Here is a 23,433-nt window from a genome sequence, read left to right on the forward strand (position 1 = left end):
AACTTCCACTATGCTATTTACAAACACCATCGAACTTGTTGTTTGCGAGGTAATGACGTCACAAGGGGGAACCATAGGAGGGCGCCACCAAAAGATATCGCCGCTAATACATAGCCGCAAAACACCCGAAGAGCCAATCTACGAAATAAGCTCGGGGAATTATGAGGCGGAACATCTGTTTAGATCTCAAAATTAAGTCTGAGGTGTGGCAATACGTAATGTGATCATGAAGATTTGCATTGCCTAATGCCACAGCGCAGATTTCATTTTTAGGTCCTAAGTGGGTGTTCCGTCTCTTCATTCGCTGATCTGATTTCCTAGATTGCAGAGAATGGTTCTTTGAGTATAGCGTGTTCGTTTTGTTGGTGTCATATCTGCTTCTGTACTTATATAGGTACCAGTGCGCTCCCGATTGGTCGTGAAAGCTGCGAATACCCCATTTAACAAAATTCTGCTGTGCAGACGTTAAAAACCCTAGGCTACCGGTTGTACTGCACTGAATAAATTGCTCATCGAAAGCTGAGAGACAAATCGCCAGTTGAGGCAGACAAACTTCTGGCTGTATTGGCCACGTGCGCGATCGAATGCGTCGCTGTGATCGGCCTTCCACGATTGGCCTAGTGCAGGCCATGACGTTAGCGAAGGATTTCTCTTTGACGGAAATAAGAGGATTGTAAGAACTTCAATTTTGGCAATGTTGGCAGCGTTGGTTTCAGAGCGCAACGGTTTCAAGCTTCCACCATGCCCATTACAGACACCATCGAACTTTTTGATCGCTAGGTAATGACGTCACGAGTGGGAACCATAGGAGGGCGCCACCAAAACATCTCGCCGCTAATAAGCATACACGCTAACAATTACTGCAGGGCAGAAAAAGACACAGGCGCATGAGCCATAGCTCAGCGGGATGCCTTGTTTGCACGAGACCTCGCGCATAGAACGCACTATTCAAAACGACGCGCTCGCACCCACGCCTTTGTCAGCGCGGCAGATATTTATGAGATGGAGTATTCACCGATATTTGTTTGCAAAGAGGCTCGCTAACAACGTTTTTAGGTCTATCAGTTGACAAGCTTCGCGGAAGAAAGCTGTTCGAACACCGTTCTTCTTTCTTGCTGCACGTGTGAAGGATGCGGGCAATTATCGTTCTTCGCGCGACCAGCGGCAATGGCTAATTTATTTACGCTAATTTATGAGCCAACCTTGCGCTAATGTATGCGCAAACGTTATGTTTACCATACAAAACACTCTATAATCACTTTCCACCTCAAGCAATGTCCAGTCAAGGTTCCACCGCTTTTGCCAGTTCTGTCTATAGCGCAGGCTAGCGTGGCGAGCGCCCCCCCGCGGACACGCCACGAAAAGGCGCCAGGGGCCCTATGTTGCACGTTTTGGACTCCCACGGTGACTATGGAAAAGGAAGTGACGTCAACAACGCAGCAAACGGAGATTGGATGGGGATTTTGTTTTCTTCTGTCAACATCCAATCTGCGTTTGCTGTGTCGTTGACGTCACTTTGTTCTCCCTAGTCGCCGTCGGAGTCCAAAACGTGCAACATAGGGCCCCTGGTGTTTTAGGTATCTTGTCAACTTTGATGAAGTAACGTTGCTCACAACCGCCCGCGCTTCTGGTTTTTTTCTCATTTTTTTTTCGTCTCGAATCCTTTGTTATTTGTACCTCTCTACAATACGCGCAGGTTCTTACAAACATATTGCAAGTACTTCTCCAAAGGAAATCTCTATCCTCCGATGCCCGTGCCCTGCTGAAGAACAAATAAATACAACAATGGAAGGCTATTGGGGCTCCAAATATTGTTGTATTCTCGCGGTTTCAACTCCCGTCGAATGCGGTTACGGTGGCTAGAAGCGGAACGTGTTAGCGTCGCGGATATTTCTCCGTGTGCGGCGGCGCTCTAGTATATCATGACGGCGATAGGTGGCGCGCTCATCGACTCTAAGACGCCAATTACAGGCGCCGCCCCGGGAAGAGTATGTTTGTTACCTCAAAGAGTAAACCCATGGGGCGTGCCTGGAGACACTCGATCTCGTGGCTGGAAGCCTCTCGAAAAGAACTCAGGGTCTGTGAAGTTCCTTGCGATGAAAGATTCTTTGTTTCGAAACTTCACGCGCGTAATCAAAGCTGAAACAGTAAAAATTATCTGGTATCACCCTTGTTTCTGCCGATACAATCTATCTCAACTTTGTTTCCGAATTGACCCGCCAACGCTTCGAAGACACTGCCATCAGTTAGGTAGTCGTCCACGCCGAACGGAACAAGGAAAAAACGGGACGACCTTATACATGAACATGAGCACACACTTTTAGCCGCACCAGTGACGCAGTGCGACAGTCACGAAAATTTGGAGAGTATGAGAAAATCCCTCAAACAAGCACTGGACAAAGCACGTAATACCAAAAGTCCCGAACGTGGTATAACGCTCTAGTGTGTGCGCCAAATGGCGAACCTCTGTACTTTCAAAAGTTGGTTTTGTGTTCCACCAACGAGGCAGAGATCCACTGAACTCCACAAGTACAGGAATCAGTGGTGAAAACGTTATACGTCAACAAAATTCAAGCTGTTAAGGTGCAACCCCACCCTTGGTTAGTGTGATTCTGAACCAACAGATGGCGGTGAGATCACCTTCCAGGCCTGTACATCAATCCGAAAAATCGTCTGTGGTGGCGCTTCGATACAGTGGGGTATTTTTCTATCTCCTGAATTTGACATCCCTGGTCCCTTGCTTGTTTTTCTCTGCACGAGCTTTCTTTGGAACGCGCGCGGCTGCGCCAGTTCTCGTGCAAGGGGGCCAGTTGCCTACGCTCCGAGCTCAGGGTCGCTAAACTCGTCAAGCACAACTTTGTGTCCGAAAGTTGCGGAACGCGCTAATTGGACTCTCGCGACGCTGACGTCGCGCCGAGCGAGGTGTCAATCATTCGAAGCAAAGTTCATCGAGGCGCGCGTGCGGCGCGTGAGGGGCGCGAGGAGCCCGCTGATTGCACGGCTTCGCCGATGACGTAGCGCCCATTTGTCCCTACATCCCTACGCCAAGCTAAAATAATGCTTTGCAGATTGTCCCTAGGCGACCTGCTGACGCTCAAAATCCCTCCGAAGTTTGTGTAAAAAAGAAACCTCGTTTGTCGAAGTTGTCGCTGACGTCAAAGTGACGTTTCCGAACTTTGCGAGAGCCGTGGTTTGAGCTCGAGATCTTCGCTTCGGATCGAGGCGAAGTTAAACTTTGTCAACATGGCGGTGCCGTACGCTGCAGCCGAGCTTATCTTCCGCCACCGTCGGCGTCGCTACTGAGACCACTGGGGACGCCTTTCAACTGAAGGACGACGACTTTCGGCGACAGTACCGGCTATCGAAAGCCGTTGTGCGTTGACTCTGCGACGAGCTTCGTTTGCCGCCTCGGACCGTGGAACAACAAGTTCTCTGCGCGCTCCGGTTCTTCGGAACCGGTAGCTTTCAAGGCATGGTGGCGACTGACGAGCACCTGTCAGTCTCCCACATGACTGTAACCGGGCTGTCAGAGTTTTTGCGGCTGCCATCGCTTTTTTTTTTTATTTTATTTTTTCTGTAATATCCGAAGAGGTGCTAATAAGCTGGTATACAATTCAGAATGTTGGAAAACAAACAAGAACCGGGATAATTCTTGGGTAGGGTCGAGACTCCCGGCAGCCGGTAGACTTATTTCCCCGAAATTCTACTGGCAGTCGTCACTCATTGGCGGTCAAATCAGTTCATCGAACGACGTGTCATCGACAGATCGTTTCATCGGCTCGGGATGTAATCACATGAAAGAGATTGTCTTCCCTTAGAGGTGTATACACATTGTAGGCTGGTACGAACTACAGCACGAGAAAGAGAGCCAGTAGGCGGGGTAAAAGACGACGAATGGGCACGGGACCACAGGAGGGAAGACAGAACACGGGCCTTGGACAGCATGGCGGACGGGCTTATGCTACCTCACCTTATTTCTAGTAACGTCTGTAAATAAACGGTTTATTCGTGTAAACTACATGGTGTCAGAAGTGGGATAAGCCCGTCCGCCATGCTGTCCAAGGCCCGTGTTCTGTCTTCCCTCCTGTGGTCCCGTGCACCTTCGTCGTCTTTTACTATACATTGCTGACACACTCTCTAGAAATCCATCAAAGGAGGAAGAGCCAGAGGTTTTCGAGGTGAACGTCTTGGAGTGCCTCCCCATCAAAGACGAAACCTTAGAAGAATGTCGGAAAGCGATAAGTAAAGACAAAGATATGACCACCATGTTAGAGTATGCAAGAGGTCAGTGGCCAATCAGCAAAGAAGAAGTACCAAATACTCTGAAGCAGTATTGGCCATACAGAGACGAGATACATGAAGAGGATGACTTGCTGTTCAGGTCAAATAGACTCATCATTCCAGAACAACTGAAGAGTGAAATACTAGTAAAGTTACACAGGGCGCACAGCGGTGTAGAGAAAACACTACATCGTGCCAAAGAAGTTCTCTACTGGCCTGCAATGCAGAAAGACATAAAGGATAAAGTAGAAAGTTGCATCGTGTGCAAAGAAAACAAGCCACGACAACAGAAAGAAGCTCTCATTAACCATCCTGTGCCAACCGCACCATGGCAAGTGGTTGGAATAGATTTGTTCCAACACAACGGCCACCACTACGTTGTGATAGTGGACTACTACTCGTTCTACTACGAAACACATCAGCTTCAGAGGACAGCTGTCAATCAAGTGATCAACTGCTGTCTAAAAACATTTGCTGTGCATGGATTGACAGTCAAGTCGTTTCAGACAACGGTCCACCATTCAACAGTGCAGACTTTAAGGAGTGTCTACAGCACCGAGGAATCTCCCACGTGACATCCAGCCCCTATCGCCCCAAATCCAATGGAATGGCTGAGAGAGCGGTGCAAGAAGCCAAAAAGCTCATGAACAAATGCAGCTATGGAACTACAGACTATTATGACGCCCTACTGGAGTGGCGCAACACCCCTCGAGACGGAGTCCTGGGATCTCCAGTTCAAAGGCTTATGAATAGGCACACAAGGACAGAAATTCCCACGCATCCTTCGCTGCTTCAAAGCACAAAAACAAACCACACAGAAGTACAACAGCGGTTGAGGGACAAACAAAAGAAACAACGGCAACAATACAACAAAAATGCCAAAACTCTGACCGAACTCCACACCGGAGAAGATATATTTCTCAGGGATCAACACAGCGGAAAGTGGAGGCCTGCTATTGTTGTAGCAAAAGCACCACAGCCAAGATCGTACATCGTCCAAGACGACGATGGTGTCCAGTGCAGGCGAAACAGCATAATGCTCCGCAGAAGTCAAAGAACGAAAAGGAAACCAGCCCGCTTCAGGGACACAAACTTCGTCAACAAGTAGGCGAAGAAAGAGAGATGTAGGCTGGTACGAACTACAGCACGAGAAAGAGAGCCAGTAGGCGGGGTAAAAGACGACGAAGGTGCACGGGACCACAGGAGGGAAGACAGAACACGGGCCTTGGACAGCATGGCGGACGGGCTTATGCTACCTCACCTTATTTCCAGTAACGTCTGTAAATAAACGGTTTATTCGTGTAAACTACACAAATTAAGCATTTTCCCACCTTTAAACATGTAAGTGGGGTGTTCCATAACTAACACGCTAATAAGTGTAGCGATGGACCTTATAAAAAAAATGTAAACTTCACACCTTTAAAAATGTGTGATTTTTTAAACACGTTTCTTAAAACGTATGATAATGCCTACACCTTTTTATAAAGATGTAAAACTACAATACCCCTTCTCGTCAGGCACGTAGCCAAGGGGAGGGGGGGGGGCATAAGGCCTGGCCTTTCCGCCCCCCCCCCCGAAATCTTCCATTTTGCTGGGGCCTCCTCTCCTCCCTCCCCCTCATAAAGCACTTTGTCATCGGCGCCCCCCCCCCCCCCCCCCCCCCCCCTTAAACGAAAATCTGGCTACGTGCCTGCTTCTCCTCAAGGTGTAATTACCACAGTACATTTCTTTTTTGGGGTGTACACAGTGGCCCAGGACCCATTAATATGACTGAACAAATAAATTGCACAAACGAGTCGACGAAACAGCACGTTGCTTCTTGGCGAGTGTCGAGGCAATAGGGAATTTTCGTAGACCGGTCTGCCCCCTCCGCTAAGCGTTCCGCAACAAAGAAGTTGCTACTGCACCTGCGCGCCGATAGCCTTGACTCTGGAGTTCCCGCTATCATAGCGGGTTGCGGAGGGCCCTTGCGGGACGGCGAAAACGATCTACGAAAACTCCCTAATATCGTCCGAAAACCGGCTTCAATATTGGCCGGATGTACGGTTTTGCGCCTCGTCCCTACATCCGGCAGGTACGGGAGTACCGATGCAAATAAACGATTTATGTCTAATAGCACTGGCACCACTGATTTCTTAGGAAGCTAGATCGTGGATAGAGGCCTGTATTGCTGGGGTCGAGCGGCACCACCGGCAGTCATCGCTTGACACAACTCAATTTTATTACGTTAGTAAATTGTTCTCTACCATGAAACTTCTATCATGTTTCCGCAAATAACAGTTAATATTGTGGGCAAGAATATTAAACGCGTTAGAATACCAATCTTGTTTAACTAAATGTTGTGTGGTTGAGGGTCCAGGGCTACTTTGTTGGGCGTTAACTGTTATGTGTTTAATGAGACAGGGGCTACCGTGAGTTATTTTGGAGTCATCCGTGATTTCGGAGTCATCAAAGCTCAGCAAACGATAAGTCAGAATGCCTTTACTAGGGATTTTCGCACCGTTTTGACCGCTTGTACATAGTGCTTCATGGTGAAAGCTTTTTCTTTGAACTCCTGTGAGGGCTTTCGTGACAAACTGAAACTTGGAGCGTGCCGTTCAGTCACTCGACGTGCCATTTATTTAGCAACCGAAGCAAGCGACGTCGGTAAAGTCAATCGTGCTCCTGCCAATTTTTTTTTAATCGATGTTCAAACGCTTGGCGAATGTATTTGATCTCCAAGAACCCGACATAATCATCGCAGCACATCATAAAATGCTCGCCCTCGAGCACCGCGTACAAGCTTCCAATTTTTGCATGTTTCTTCCTTAGACTTGCGTGTATTGCCTCATGATGTAAAAGGCCAAAGCAACAAGGACGAAAATGGAGGGAGAACTAGACAGGACGCGGCATATTGCCTGTCGTCAAGCAATGGCCGCCGGTGAGGCCAGTGACGGACTCCCAATTCGCGATACAGACTTGCACTGTGAGAGTTCTAATGCATTACACCCACCGAGTGCTGCACGGAGAACAGGCCCCGAACGAACTTGCCGAATACACCCAGTGCAGACTGATGCTGTCGCCATAGATGTTGTAGAAAAGTACCGACCTCAAACCGAAACTAGCGCCCTTTTGTTGGACGTGATGGGTGGGAATGCGAGAGTGCAGTCGCTGCCATCGTTTAAACGTTGGTTGCTGCAACGTGGAACTTACATTTGCGATGACTTCCACTTAAGCAACTCGGCAGTCAGAGATATCTACAGACGGCGTAAGTTTCCGAAACCAGTTGACTACAAAACAGCATACGCTTGAGGAAATTGATGGCACTGTACGCGCAAGAGCTTGCTTCGTTTTAAGTATAATATTATGAGTGAATAACTGAAAGGATACGGCTTAAATCTAGTTCTTTGGAACAGCTAGCAATACGTTGCGTAAGACTTTTTATTTCCCTCCGGGGCAGATAGCTGCCATTCATATATGACTTTGCTTGACTCTCGGGCAACGTCTCCATGTTTAGACTTCCCGGACGCTGAGTGAATGCGTCGCAGGTTTCTGCTGTGGGAACTTTGTCGAAAAATGTTGCACATTTCACCCATACACAAATGATGCTAGATCTCGCGGCCCCTGTGGTTGTTCTGGGGCTTTCATTGCACACTGGTAGGTTTCAGCGTCTGTACGGCTGCAAAACGACTCACATTTCGCGAATAAAAGACGGGCCGTCGATTCCTCCCTTCGTAAAATATCAGACGCTTACAATTCAAGCTCGCGTTCGAGTTTCTGGCCCGCGGGACGCGATTTCGAGCAGAAAACCAACTTTTTCTTTCAGTTCCGCTGTGCGAATGCCTCATCGTAGCAGACGAACTCTCGTCGTCTGCTCTCGCTCCTCGCCTGGGCGAGGCATGACGGGATTGTCGGCGCTAGAGAGCCCAAAGACAACGTACAGCGAGCGGCGTGAACGCTCGCCTCCCCGCGCTGCCTCGTGCCCTCGTGCATCGCCTAGGGATCGCGGGGGATTTTTCGTCAAAAGTTGCGAAGTTGAGCGCGCTCAGGAAGGAGGAAACTTTGCGGCGTTCTTTTGGTCACTCCCCCTGCTACGTCAAAAAGCGAAGAATGTTTTGCTCCACGAGTTTAGCTACCCTGGTCTCTAGAAAATGTAGGCAGAACAAAACGCGAAAATCGTCCTGAGCCAAATGGCGAGACACATTGAGAACCAAACCACCGACGCGTTGAAATATATGAAATTGCCTGTGCGCCGTTATCGGCGATTTCAGAGGCCAATTACACACATTTTAATATGATCAGATTTATGTTGGCACGAATGAGGGTGACGAGAGGACGAGTAGTCAACTGAAAAATAAAGGTTTAATCGGGGAACTTGTGCCAAACAAAAAAAAGTAGGGAAAGAGCGTCGAGGGCAGCAGAAAAGCAGGCGGCGATTCGGCTGCGTAAGAGAGAGCAAGAGCCAGAGTGACTCGACAAGGTCACTGGCAGCGGCTTATCTACCGTGCGTCACTATCTCGAAAGTTCGGCAAAGAAGGTTCGAGCGTCGCGCGCTTGGGGCGAGGATGAACTGGCACTTTCGAGACCAAAAAAACAGGGCGAAAGTTACGTCTGGTGCAAGAATGAACGCGAATCTTCTAGAAGCCCGTGACCGAGCGTTGCTTTCTCGGCTCTGCGGGCGGCAGTATGACGGGCCGGCCCTTTTGTCGTGCATGTGTTTGGCTCTTTGTGGATTTCCAGGAAAACGAGATGACGGAATGGACTTGGGTTTCCAAAATTCTAGCTTGATAAATTAACTACCTAAAAAAGAAGAAATAACAAAAAAACTTTTTTGGGCGGTCAGGAGTCTCAGTTAGGTAGCTGGGTGTTTATTTTGACAAAAACCACGAGACTAAAAAACACAAAAAATGGCACTCAGGTTTAGTTGTTGAGTTTGGTAAACGCAAAGTAGGGCTGGTGCGGGTTCATAATAAAAAAAAGAAAATGCCGTGGTTAAAAATTAATTCACAGCAATGAATGAAAATAATTAATTCTAATACGAAATCAGCGATAAATGCAATGACTGGCCAGGCATAGATTCTTGGTATATGGATAGCTTTTCCACAGTTTAAGCAATTTACAGGATATCACAAAACAAACAAAAAAATTACAGGGTCTTTTTTTTACCGCAAGAATAAATTAAGCGTCGCCGAACGCTCATTTTCCGCCTAAAGGCAGCGCTAGAGGCCACAACCAGATGTCAAAGTTCAGCCCGATCCGATACCTTATTCAAAAGTTACAAGTGATTTTCTGAGAAGTTCATTGGGAAAATGGCGGCCGGCGGAGTTTTCGAATACATGGGGCTCTATGGGCACCAGAAACCGAAAACGGGCAAAAATGGGCTTCATTTTCCTATTGAAATTTTCAGAAAATCACTTATAACTTTTGAATAAGGTGTCCGTTCGGAATGAAACTTTGGCATCTGGTTGTAACCTAGCGCTTCCTTTTCGCGGAGAATGAGCGAAATATGAAAAAGAATATGCAAACGGGTAGATTTTGACTATGTATAAAATATAGTGTAAGCCCTCACATTGTACTTAAGAATGAAACGGCCCTACATTTTACACTAGCGTTTAGTGTATCGAAACTTAAGTGTGCATCAAAGGCTTGTACACTTATACTGCTCAGGCCATTATGTTTGAATGCTCATTGTAATTTATTACCCTCAGATTTGGTGTAAGTCCTCTCCTCATTGCTTACAACAGAAAGAAGGAAACATTCCAAGTTTGAGTTAATACAAAAACTCCGCCTGCTGACAGCTACCAATCATCTCGGCGTCGATTATGAGTATTCACTGCATGCTAACGGTCGCGTGCTTAGAACGAGTTCTTGACAAACAACAATGTTTACTCAGGCAAGCGGTCATATGTGATCCTTTTAATATTTTGTATTGATTGTGGCGCACGTGGCAAGTTGTATAGGCTTCTTTACAATCCGCAAAATAGAATACTCCTGGGTTACCTTGGTCTCTAATGCATGTAGCACACAAAAGAACACGAACTGAATCGCAGTGGGAAACGAAAACAATTATGATAAACAAGCGTGTAATCACGCGAAAACTGAGACATTGCACATATACAAAAGATAAGCTTTGTTTCACTAAATACATTACTAGTAAAGTATTTGGTTTTACCCCTCGAGCGAATCGGAACATACAAGTGCAAGCATACTGCCCTGAACTATACTTCCAGTGAACAAACGCACCATTCAAAGCATCGAGTTCGTTTTTATAGCTCTTGGTACGCTGAAACCTTTGAAAACAGAATTATAATCAATTCTATTATTTCAATTATTTTGTATTAAGTGCGCCTATGTGTGTTTTTTTTTGTCTGTTGCGTTACGTGCCATTTTCTTAGTTATATAATATTTTTTTCCAGCAGTCCGACACCCATACTCTGGTTCATCATAAGTAAGGGCCACATAATAAAAAATGTAGACAAACAAAAACGCGAACAAGCGAACACACATTAAAAATGCAATGTAACGCCGCAATCAAAATTAGTCGTTAGTTTTTTAGAGAGCAGGAGTTTCGTAAGGCGACATTGTTACCCGTTGAAGGTTATAAAAAGTGCAGTACAACTGTTCGCTCGCGGTCTTTAACGTGCATTACGCCGTATATGTGGTACATGATCGCACGACGGTAGGATGCAGATGGGCGACTGAACCTAGGGTCCCTGCTAAAGCCTCTTGATGAAGGAATTTTTTACAGGTTCCGCCAACTATTTTCGTAGAAACGCGCAAGACACGTGCCACGAGCGGGTGCTCTGCCGCCATTCGCTTTCAAGGGACAGTCATTTTAGTGCTGCGCCGCCATTTGCCTCCAAGGGCCGCTTGAGACACGGGCCTCGTGCACAGGCACCTTTGAGGTTATTTGAAAGACCAACGCAAACACATCGAGGGGATTTAGTCCCTACAGGTTCTGCCAACGTTGGGTTCCGCAGCGTGCGCTCCGTGTTTTGAACGGAGCTCGCGCTCGAGCATTTCTCTACGTTCTCTGATCTGCGGTGTCACTACACACTCGGCCAACGATCCCCCGCCACACTTGGTTTAGCCTGTGAGCTAAATCAAATGAGCTACGCTTAGAGTATTGAAACTTTTTCCCCCGATATTATTGTGGGCGCCGCCATCTTGGTAATTAGTAACCAATCAAACGCAACTGCCGACCGTCATGATTCAAACGTGCTACCTCCACAGCATTAGTTTCGGTGTCAGGCAGCTCGCGTAATATTGCTTTGCTTTGTCGCGAACTGTTTCAACCTTTCTGGAGGACGGAAACGCGTTTCCTGTAATTTCAAAAGCTTCAGATAACTGACGACCAATATGTTAGGCACCAAGATGTCTATGAAGCGTAGCTTACTTAGTTGTTCTAGTTTAGCCCGACCGCATAGGCACAGAAAGAGAACAAACAGCTTGACCTTCATTGGCTTTATCAGCCCCTAGCGTTGGCTGCGCTCCAAACTAAGGTAAAGCAAAGCAAATGTTCAGATCTTAGGGTTTCACAAGCCAAACCAACAAAAATCACTTAACACGCCTCAATAAAAAATATAGAAAATTGCGCGCTTATTTTGACTAATTGGAGATCTTTTAACGTGCAACCGAAATCTCAGATTGGCCTGCGTCGGATTGCGGGCACCTCGGCCGATATTTAAACACGACAAATAGTGATTCATGGGCCATCGCGTTGGCTCAGAGACACTGAGACGATTTAATGTTTTGTGTTTTGTTTTAATATCATTGCCACTTAAGATCCACCGAGGTGGTTTCTGAAACAAAATATAGTCAAACCACTCCGACAACCATAGTGTGATTGCGAAGATGGTGCTTCCAAGTTATAAAAACATTAAAATGTTTTCGTATACGTGGCGGAATCTGAAATGGCAGAATGCATTTCATGGCGCCCATTTCATTTGGATCGCGTCGGGAATGTGTACCGACGCACAGTAGAACGCGCGCAAAAGTAGCCGTGGTGCACCCGCAGCCTCGCGCTTGAGTTTCTGACATCTCTGGCTCGCTCACTGCGGGTATCCAGGCATCTGACACCCTGACACAAGGCGCTTTTTCTGTCTTTCGCGTGGCGTTCCAAGCGGCACACGACGGAAGATGCACATCAAGCTGTTCTTGAACACATGTCGCCATCTGTACTTTATATTAAGAAACTACAATTTTCCGTAACTGAATGGGAAAACTTTGAGCTCTTATAACATTTTTAACGTCTAATATATCAATATGGAAGTTCTAGAAAATGTAATATCGAAGGATGCTTCATAATTTAATGTCTCGTTATTTTGATTAGTTGACGTGATTCCGTTTTTATATCGCCATAAAATAACCCCATTTTAAACATTATTTTTTATTTGAAAATATACATTATCTGTGCATTTTGTTGCTTACTTTTTTAATTTATTACATCCAACCAAACACTCACGTAAATTATCGTGGGCAATGGGACGTTATAACTCGAGATATATTTTTTTCAACATTAAAGACTGTGGTCTATTAAAAGATAAATAATTAACTAACAACTAAAAAATAATCGTAATTTTGAGACATTAGAGAATCGTCGAAAAACAGCTCTTTAATTTGACATTAACTCTATAATTGTAAGATACATAGAACGAAAGTTATAAGCCGTCAAAAAAGCACCAAAACGTCATGCACGGTGGGGTTGCACCTTAAGGACCTGCTGCTGGAGTAGGATGTCATGATTCCTAGTGAAGGGTTTTAGACTGACGGAAATTTGCACAATGCACAAAAAGGAAGGAGAAAGAAAGCACCTGAATTGCAGCGGACACAAGCGGACAATTTATCTCAGCGTCGACAGCAGCGCCACCACTGCATCCTCAGCGGCCCGCTACATCTATCGCTCGCCGATTCGGACACCCTTCTTGTTTTTTATAGCCACCGTTCCGCGATGAATACGCCGCTTCGGTTGACGTCACATCAGCCGCCATTTCTCCTTACCGTGCTCCTGTGCCCATACCCCCTGCAGCATACATTTCCTAACATCCAATTTGTTCCTCTTGGCAAGCCCTGCCGAGAACAATTTCGATTTTGCCAAATATTTGCTGCAGAAAATACGGGCACGAGAATATAGTACGGTAAAATGGCGGCTGGTACGGTACCATAAGACATCACGTGCAAGGCTTATAGGAGCATTCAGTCATCATAAATTTGTAGTTCAAGAGTCGTCCACACACGTTGTGAGCAAGGGTCGCAAGTAAAGCCCCTCGATGTGTTCGCGTTCGTCTTGCAAGTAGCGTCAAATGCGCCAGTGCACGAGGCCCTGTCTCGAGCGGCCTTTGGAAGCAAATGGTGACTCAGTATTGAAATGAGAGGCTTGTGAAAGTGAAGGGCGGCAGAGCACCAGCTCGTGCCATGTGTCTTTAGCCTTTTCACAACACTGTTTGAACACTTTTTGAATGTACTCGAATGGGTGCACTTTATCAAAGGACTTTAGTCGTGCTTCAAGTACGCAAACAAAATCGCACTATGCCGGTTTACAAATACGCAGGCTTGGAACGTAAAATTTTAAATATTTTATATCGCCGCATTTACGAGTAATACAATTTTAACACAGACGCAACATGCATTTTAAGTAAGGTTAGCATAAAGAGGTTCTCTGTATAATTGAAACACGCTGTTTATTGTTATCATTGAAATACCACTAGGTCACAAGTTGGGACATTCTAATATGAAGGAAACGCCGGCGTCATCAGGAGTAAAAACAAAGAAGATGTCGTTAACCAGCATTGAATTGGAACCGGGACTGCGGTCATGAAGCTTGGGTGTTTCTGCAGGTGTACGCCGATGGTAAGCTTAATTTATTTTTCAGGAGAACATGTGTTTTGAGTATAAACGCCGTTCAATATTCAAATGTCAAGCTCGTAACTACTGGACTACATGAGGGAGGAATACGCGAATTAAATATAAAATGTTAATTTTTTTTTTGCCAGCCTGGCAGTTTTTTTTTTATTGTTTTTTTTTGGGTGATATTTCCAGTCTTTTTTTGTTGTATTTTTAAACCTTACTAAAATGGCAAAATATCCGCAGGGTTTGTTATTACATCATGAAAACTCATATCTTTGAACTGTGCAAAATCCCAAATTTCGAGTCATCTCCTTTGAGAGAATTATTCATAGCGTATGCTTATAACTAGCCTTCATTTATCTTCTAATAAAAACATCTATCATGGTGGTGTGAAATGCATGTTACAGAAATGTTGTGACAGCTTATCGTAGACTCGCACTAAGCAATGCAGACTCAACTCTGACCTCCGTGCAATGCAGTTTGTCTGACATCTCGCGGCATCTAGCGGCCAGCTATTGAAACAATAGCCAGTCCGTTCCGTCGAGGTTCCACCCTTTGTACAGCGCTATAAGCCTGGGTTCTACCTACTGTTGTGTGTAGTTTACGGATAGTGTACTATGGCGACGGGGATTAAACAAAGCATCCTGACAACGAGGAAAATGACCACCCGAAGAAAAGGAAGACACACTGGTACTGCTGCACTAAGCACTGCCATAAAAACGACGGCACCCCGCGAGTGAGCCTCTGCCAGTTACCTTCCCAAACCTTGGGACAAGGAAGGGCAGCAAAGGTGAATTGCGGCAGAGTGTTTACGACATAGATATCATACATACTAACTCTAGAGGAAAAGGTCCGCCCTTTTCCGATGCATTCTGGCTGCCGCAAGCGGCGGAGCATGCCTGCAGACCTCCGGGATCCCACACGTGGTTACCAACTGCCTTCGATTTCACGAGCATAATTATACCCTCAGAGCAGTTTCATGAACTTCAACAATCCAGGAACTTACCGGTGGAAGGATATTCGCGCTAGTTTCGAAGCTTTCTTTTTGCATAGCGCGCAGATGTACGGCGTCGAGTCAACGCTAAACTAAACCAGATAACCGGCTTCGCGAGTGGGCGCGCCCCAGGAATATGGAACCGCGCAACCACCAGACTTCCGATATTTCGACAGAAAGGAAGTTAATGCAGCGTAATGTGTATATTGCTTTTTATAAGCGTTATAATAGCTCAGAGTATAGTTTACAACTTGAAATTATTACTGTTTATATAGCTGGAGAGTTTTCAGTCTTCGCAATCAGCATTGCTACTGTCGTCCTTCAGCTGGCTACATTGGTTTCTTTCTCTCGCGCTCTGTCGCTCTCATTCGCGATCTCTCACTCGGGACCCCGGATGTCGGCGCACGGGATTTGCCACTCCTCCTCACCCACCTTTAACACCCTGGTTTACAATCGCCGAGGGCGCCATAGCGACAATTGCACGCGCTGTGAATGATTTCCCGCGACAGAGGATTTAGCTGCATAAAATAAGTAAATGATATTTTGGCATGAGGCACTGAATCATCAACGCTCACTATTTTCAGCTGCTTTTAACTTCGCTCTTGCCTGAAATGTGGTGTTGTACGCGTGAAAAAAATGGTCAACGTGCAGGCGATCTGCTGCGTAGTCATCACTATGTTTAAACCCTGAGATTGGAAAGGAAACTTGGAGGTATATGCCCTTTTTTGTTTCTTCTAATAAATGTTTAACTTTCCTTTCCAGTCTCAGGGTTTGTACATCATGGTGGTAGATGTGTTTCCCTTGTTGGGAGTGGTACTTCGCCGAAAAATCTGTCCTGTACGTTTCGCACGTCGCATATACGTGTTTGCTTTTTAAAGGTTTTGCCCCTTCCTTAAAGGGACAATGAAGACGATTTTATTTAATTTTTTTAAATGGTGTTTTAATGCTTCTTGGGAACATAGCATGCTGCCCAATTTTTTGTAGACAATTGTGACGAGTATTTATGTGCCTACGAAAGCAGTAAAGAAACCGAAACTGAACAATCTCCATTCTCGTTTCTGGGCCTCCGAAAACGGAGGTGACGTAGGAGTGACGTCAAGTGTGAATAGTCGGTATCGGTAGTATTTAGGAGATCGAGACTCTGGTTACAGCGGTGGGTTATAGCAGCGCGGTGGCGCGGTCGTTTCGCCGAATGTGTCAACATGGACGGCAATGCCGCTCTCGCGAGCGAGTTCGAGCTTCCGTTGAGTGACCGAACACAAACGGAACGGGAGTACGTGTGTGGCGGCCTCTGCCATCACCCGACGGAGACCGCCCAGCCGGCAACGAGCCGCCCGCATGCCGAAGGACGGACGCGGGGGAGATGCCGAGGGGAAAGCGGCAGTGATCCCGCCGTTCCGGGATCCGGTTCCTCCGCGAACGTCCTCTTTTCGTAGTCAAAGAACACGAACAGAAACCCACCCGTAAAAACTAGCGTCGCCCGAATGAATACTGGTCTTCAGTCGACCGTTAGACCAGCCATGTACAGCTACCATTTTGCAGAATCCTTCGAGTACCGTCTTCTTTTTTTATTTTATTTTGTTTGCCCATAGTTGCTCGCTGCCGGTTTCGCGTCCAGCGTAGCAAAGAAAAAAGCAATGATGCTGCTTTATTTACGGTTTAGTAATTATTTCCGGTCCGATTTATACCTTTAATGGTTATTCAAGCGCAAATTAGAACAGTATTTTTAAAAATCGCGAACCAAAACGTGACCGAGGGCGCGCCTCTCGTTTCGACCAATCGCTGACGCGTCTCTTGTGACGTCGCGCTTCTTGGGCCCGCATCGGTCACGTGAGCTCCGCTTCTCCTGGCTTCTCCCGCAACTCTCGGGGCGTCGCCCCCGTCGATCCCGTTACGATTATTACCGCGACTGTTTAATTGATTTGCGCGGCACACAAGCGCCGGTTTCGGCTGAAATTTGGGCAACGTGGCCTGAGACGTGCCTGGAACCCAGTTCAATCGCCGAAAAGATCTCCGAAATTGCCTTCATTGTCCCTTTAAAGCTTGCTGTCGGAAACAAGAGTGAATCCCATGAAGCGGTTCAAATCCGCAAAATCGCACGATCGGAGGAATACCGTTAAATGTGCAACGCTACCACCGCTACGCCGCCATGACTATACCCATTGTTTCGTATCGGCGCTTATAAAGGGCGCTGCCTGTCGCTCGACTCTTGCACCCCTAACCACATGGTCTGACCGAATGAACGCCAATGAATAGACACTCCTAGTAGACAGCATGACGTTGCCAGTGAGAGCTCGCACAGTCACTTAAAATTATGGAATGTGCACGCCTACGCTAGGGCCGCACACAGCAGCTTGCAGTCTACTAAAACTCCCTGTTATCTATTCGCGTAACCAGCATATGTGCTCCATTTTGTTCCGTAAGGTGTTTCTCCAGAATTATTTTTGTGTCTTTTACAGTACCTCCAGAATTATTTTTGTGTCTTTCTATGAAATGTAAAAATAGCAACCAAATTATTTTTACGTTCCGATAAAATAAGCCGCTTTATTATTATGAGGTCCACTGCAAATGAAGCCACCGCAGTGACAACCGGCTCGTTTCGAGCGAATGAAGTTTGCCCCAAATTATATTTGCTCGTTGCCACACGGGAACATTCAGCGAGGCTTGAGTTGAAAATTACACTCGCTACTGAGGTGCATATTCGCAGTTGGTCTCAGACTAGCTGAATAATATCGACGACAAAGACGCTGTGAGAGACAGCAACGTCAGATTTCAATAGAAAAGGTGCAAATCAAAACTCGGTGTTTCTACATGTTCCTATAGAGTTAGTGGCGTGATTTCGAACGGCAGGGATGTCCTACAGTTCTCCGCGGAGTTTGCTCCTACTTTTAATAACGATTTGGGGTTCGGTCAGCCTCAAGTCAGCATGGGAAGCCACAGAGAAACCGAAGGTAACAAAGGTGCTGCATTCCGGACAGTCGAAAAAGACGCCCCGCTTTTGTGACCCTTTAATGACTATACGCATATGTAATTGAGAGAAGACTAAAAGTACGGGCAAGCTGTCGAATTACAGACATAACAAAACCTGAGACACCGGAAGAAGGAAAAAAGCAGGACACAAAAACAAGGACAATACACGCAACGTCTCGAACACAGCTAAAGGTTTATTCTAGAACCACACCCTTCCATAGGGTACACTTATGTCAACGCCAAAAACCTTCATCGCAAGTAACAGCCTCAGATTGTCAGCAAGGGCGAAAAAAAAAAAAGAACTGCCCTCGACGCTTCCACGTATGCCAAGATCAACCATCTAACAAAAGAAAAATAAAAACGTTCGTACCCACTTGTCAATCACCATCGGCGGGAAACACAATTTCCTGCTTGAGTTTTTTTTTGCTACGCGTTTAAACGGATTGCGCTTTCGGCTTATCGCCGTGGTGGCGGTCCAATCCTGATGACAATTGTTGCGAAGTTTTAAATGTTTTACAATTTCTGAATTCGGAAACGGCAGGAGAACACACGTTTTGTGCTCCATGAGTCGCTCATTAACACAACGTCCAGCTTCATCTATGTATGGAAACCCCGCATGGAAAATGAATATTACAAACAACAGCTTCTTGACATTCAATGGCAGGATGCCCATGCTTTTCCCCGCAACCTTTTCTATCTCCCGTGAGAGGAGTCAAAGAACTTAATGTGAATTTATTCTTGAACACTGCCCTTACGCCGAAAATGGCCGCTTGTCTTTTGAGGTTATGGGATTCTCCAATAGGACTTGGGAAAACTAAACTGACTATAATCACAGCGTATATCCAACCAAATGTCCCTTTTGATTCAGGAAGACTTGATCAAATTTTGCATACAACTCGAACCCCTCACGTCGTCTGTGGAGATTTCAATGCCCACAATCAACTGTGGGGCAGTAGAAAAACAACGTCGCGAGGTACAGCCCTTGCCGACCTCATGGAGAAATATGGGCTTCTTTGTCTTAATGACGGAAGTGTAACATTTCTAAAAAATGCGAAATCGGGAAGCTGTCTCGATGTTTGTTTCGTATCCAGTGACCTCTTCAACAAAATGTCCTGGCACACGGACCTTGAAACGCGAGGAAGCGACCATTATCCAATCCTCATGACATTAGAAGGAATACCCTCAAAGTAGAAGCAAGTACAATCCATCAACTGTGGCAAATATAGAGAAATGGCAAACCAAGGCATAACAGCTGCGACGAGTGATGATGAACTAATTCCAACTTCATCATATTCCCTTGCTGAGGCAACATTTTTTCAATTTGTGCGTCAGTTTGAAAATGCGTGCGATCAAGAGTACTCACGACTACGAGCCTTAAGACGGAAAGCAGAGCGGAAAGCTCTTCGCACAAAAGACCCGGTAGATATGCGAGCTTTACGACGGGCACAATTACATATTCGGAGACATCTCGAAAAATTAGCAAGAAAGAGGTGGAGGGAGATATGTAGAAATCTCAATATTCGTAAGTCCTTCACATACATATGGAAAATTATCAGAGGTTTAAGGAGAAGCCCCCAGCAACGACATTCATTTAAAGCACTCTCACTAAGTGAAAATCAAAGTGAAGTCGATACTGCGAACAATTGCTGTGCTTTCCTAACAAGTGGCGGTACACATAGTAATTCTATCTCGACTCCAGGAGATACCATACCTGCTGCAACGAACGAAAGTCTAAATTTGCTCTTCACTATTGATGAGCTAAATGCCGCAATTCAAGATACAACTAATTCAGCACCAGGTAGAGATGGCATTACGTATAGCGCCGTGGCACACCTATCCCAACATTCAAAACTCAGACTTCTTGAACACTACAACAATTCCTGGATCAAAGAAGCCTTACCACAAGAGTGGAAAATTGCAAAGATTGTGCCGATTTTGAAGCCTGGTAAGCCGCCCACTTGTCTCGAATCTTTCCGACCAATTGCACTCTTGAGTTGTATAGGAAAGCTAATGGAAAAAAATGGTACTCGGTAGAATTTCATGGTTTTTAGAACAAAACAAATGTTATTCGCAGCAAATGAATGGCTTCCGCCGCGGACGGTCATCCACAGACTGCATTATTGATCTTACAACGAGTGTCGAAGAAGGCAGAGCCAAAGTTCACACGACCACTGCATTGTTTTTAGATATAACAGCAGCATTCGATTCTGTTCAGCATGAGGCAATATTAATGGCTCTCGCAGATATAGGACTTGGAGGACGCATTTATAAATGGATATACGATTATCTCAAGTGCAGAAAAATTTACATTGATACTTCAGAAGGAAATTCCAACTATTTTGATGTTGTCAAAGGAGTACCTCATTGTGCAATACTAAGTCCAACTCTATTCAATATCACACTGATAGCATTAAAAAAGACTCTTCCCCGAGGAGTTAGTATTAGCATCTACGCAGATGACATCTGAGTATGGTCTACTTTCCGCTCAAGGCTAACTGTAAAGCTGCGGCTGCAAAAGACTCTCCATATATTGGCAAGTTTTCTAGGTTCCAAAGGCCTCCAGATCTCTCCCAAGAAAACAGTTGCCATGGCATTTACGAAGAAATCTATAAAAAAGTATCCGATCCTTTTAGGCGGACATACACTTCCTTACGTCACAGTATATAAATTCCTAGGGATCAACATTGATCGAAATCTCTCATGGACGAAAGAAGTTAATTCTCGCAAAAAGCGAATCACGGCAGCAACCAATGTACAACGCTGCCTCGCAGGAACAGCTTGGGGATGTAACTGCAGATCAATGATTCTACTGTATAAATCTCTGATTGAAGGTCTAATAAGACACTCTATTCCACACCTAACAAATGTTAGCCTGACGAGTAAACGACAGCTTCAAGGGACGCTTAACAAATGCATTCGAATCTGCCTTGGTCTACCAAGAGGTTCATCTGGACCTCGCGCGGTAGCAGAAGCCAGATGCCTTCCTCTGGAAGTGTTACAAAAACAAGAAATAGTACGAATTCATTTACGCCATAAAATTCAGCATAAGAATCAACATCTTTCTAAAATACACTTAAAACGTCCAAACTCCAGCTACGGGGATGCTTTAGGCCAAAATATTGACAATATTCCAAAGCAGGCAACTTTTACCGAATACTCCAAAATACCTCCATGGACACTTCGAAAACAGGATATTAATCTAAACATCCCCGGAATCATTGCAAAACACCAACAGAGTAGCTTAGTTATCCTACAACTTGTAATGAGTTACATATATGAAACTTACACTAGAACAACGCACATATACACCGATGGCTCAACAACGGCGACAGGTTCATCGTCAGCATTCTTCGTTCCATCAAGATTTCTTGCAAGATCTTGTCGTCTAAACCATCATACATCATTAACAGCCGCTGAGCTTCACGGAATTAAGGAAGCAATCAAGTATATATGTAAACAACCACCACAACAATGGACCTTATTTACAGATTCAAAATGTGCTTTAGAGTCGCTCAGTCCTATTGGAAAGAAATCCATGTATTCGATTTCTTCCCTTGAAATAGCTGGGTACCACCACCTAGCATTCGAATACACTCACCAAATTACATTTCAATGAATACCAGGACATTCCGGTATACGGGGTAACGAATGCGCTGACAAATCAGCCAAGAGAGCCCACCAGCACGTATCAACACGAATGGTTCCTTATACGAAAGGCGATTGTACATCTCTGACAAGGCAAATTGCAAAAAGTGCACGTGAGATGCTTCGGTCCTCACCGCATTCTAACTACAAATTTCTCTATGACATAGACCCTTTATTAACAATACGACTACCAAGCGACCTACCACGAAATTTAGAAACTCTTGTACATGAACTTCGCCTCAACTGTGTGTACACGAAGAACTATCGCTTTAAAATAAAACAACACGCGACTCCGGACTGTGAGAAATGCGGTGCGCCGGAAACCATCAGACACATTCTACTCACATGTCAAGCATATGAAAATGAACGCAAAGTTTACAAAAATTCTACTAATGCTCTGAACTGTAGACCTTTTGATCTGCCAAAGCTTCTCGGACCTTGGCCTGCTAAGAAATATCGAACAGCCTTAAAGGCCCTCTTTAAATTCCTCGAAGACATTGACTTACTGACACTGCTATAATTATTTTCATCATCTTTCTCTCATTTCCCATCCTGAAACTGGACACTATAGCGTGTATATATTTTAACATTTCATCTCATCATCATTGACCCTTTGTCGATCGTCTTTCTCTCCCCCCTCCCCTTCCCCACCACAGAGAAGCCTGTTAGAGCGCAAAGCCCAGACTAAACTCTCTGTTTCAATAAAGATATTCTCTCTCTCTCATGATAAAAAGGCACGCACACACATTTGTCAACTTTTTGCTTTTCGCATCTTGTTCCGAAATCAACCAAGAGTTTCCTTGCAACACTCAAAAGCACATCTGAAGCCGAGTTGACCAAGAGTGAGAATTGGAAGGAGAGCGCTTCCTAAATGTGATGAGCACAAGATTTCTGTAAGGCATTTCTAAAGAGAGAGCAAACTATTCTTCTCTTCGCAGTTTTTGTATGACAGCTCTGGTAAGGCAGACGTGGTTTAGGTGCCTCCTTCCCGTAGCTCCAGCATAAGCCAGGCGAGGAAAAACCTTCAGGGTCGTTAAACTTGTCAAACACAACGTTGGGACCGAAGTTCGCATATCGTGCTGATTGGACTCTCGCGACGATGGCATCACGCGGGACGAGATGTCAATCATCCAAACTCTCTCGGTGCTCAAATTCCAGCTAGATTGTGAAACATAAAGTCGTAGCGAGCTTCATGGGAGCGCGCGCGAGCAACACCGTGGGGCCAGCCGATTGTACGGCTGCACTTATGACGTCGATCCCTTTGTCCCTGCATCCCTACGCCGCGGTAGGGTCAATGCTGTCTAGTTTTTGCCTAGGAAGGCTGTAAATACTGAACTTCCTCGTCGCAAGATCGTCGTTTGTCGAAGTTATTGGTGACGACAAAGTTACGTTTCACCACTTTGGAAAGGAGTTATTTGAGGCCAAAATCTTTGCTTGGAAACCGACGCGAAGATTAAACCCTGTAATGTTGTGGAGCCGTGCACGGTGTACGCGGCTTTTGAGCTCATCTTCCGCCACTGTCAACAAAGCCACCTGGGTCACACAGGCGGTGTATGTAGAGACTTCGGTAATGTCTGAGAGATGAGGGGGCGACGGGGGAGGGCAAGAAAAAGCCGGGGAAGGCGAAAAAAAAAAGTTACGACCAACACACACACACACAAATAGGAGTCAGGAAGGGGTTCGGGAGAGCCAGAGAGACAGAGAGAGGGGGCTCTGAC

General features: G+C 45.7%; 1 pseudogene; it reads left to right on the forward strand.

Moving 5' to 3' along the window:
- The first annotated feature begins 20,657 nt into the window (after positions 1–20,657).
- LOC120850279 lies at positions 20,658–22,235 on the forward strand (annotated as a pseudogene).
- The last annotated feature ends 1,198 nt before the right edge of the window (positions 22,236–23,433 follow it).

The sequence above is a fragment of the Ixodes scapularis genome, unplaced genomic scaffold (assembly GCF_016920785.2).
Source record: "Ixodes scapularis isolate PalLabHiFi unplaced genomic scaffold, ASM1692078v2 PGA_scaffold2__306_contigs__length_199485367, whole genome shotgun sequence".
Taxonomy (NCBI): domain Eukaryota; kingdom Metazoa; phylum Arthropoda; class Arachnida; order Ixodida; family Ixodidae; genus Ixodes; species Ixodes scapularis.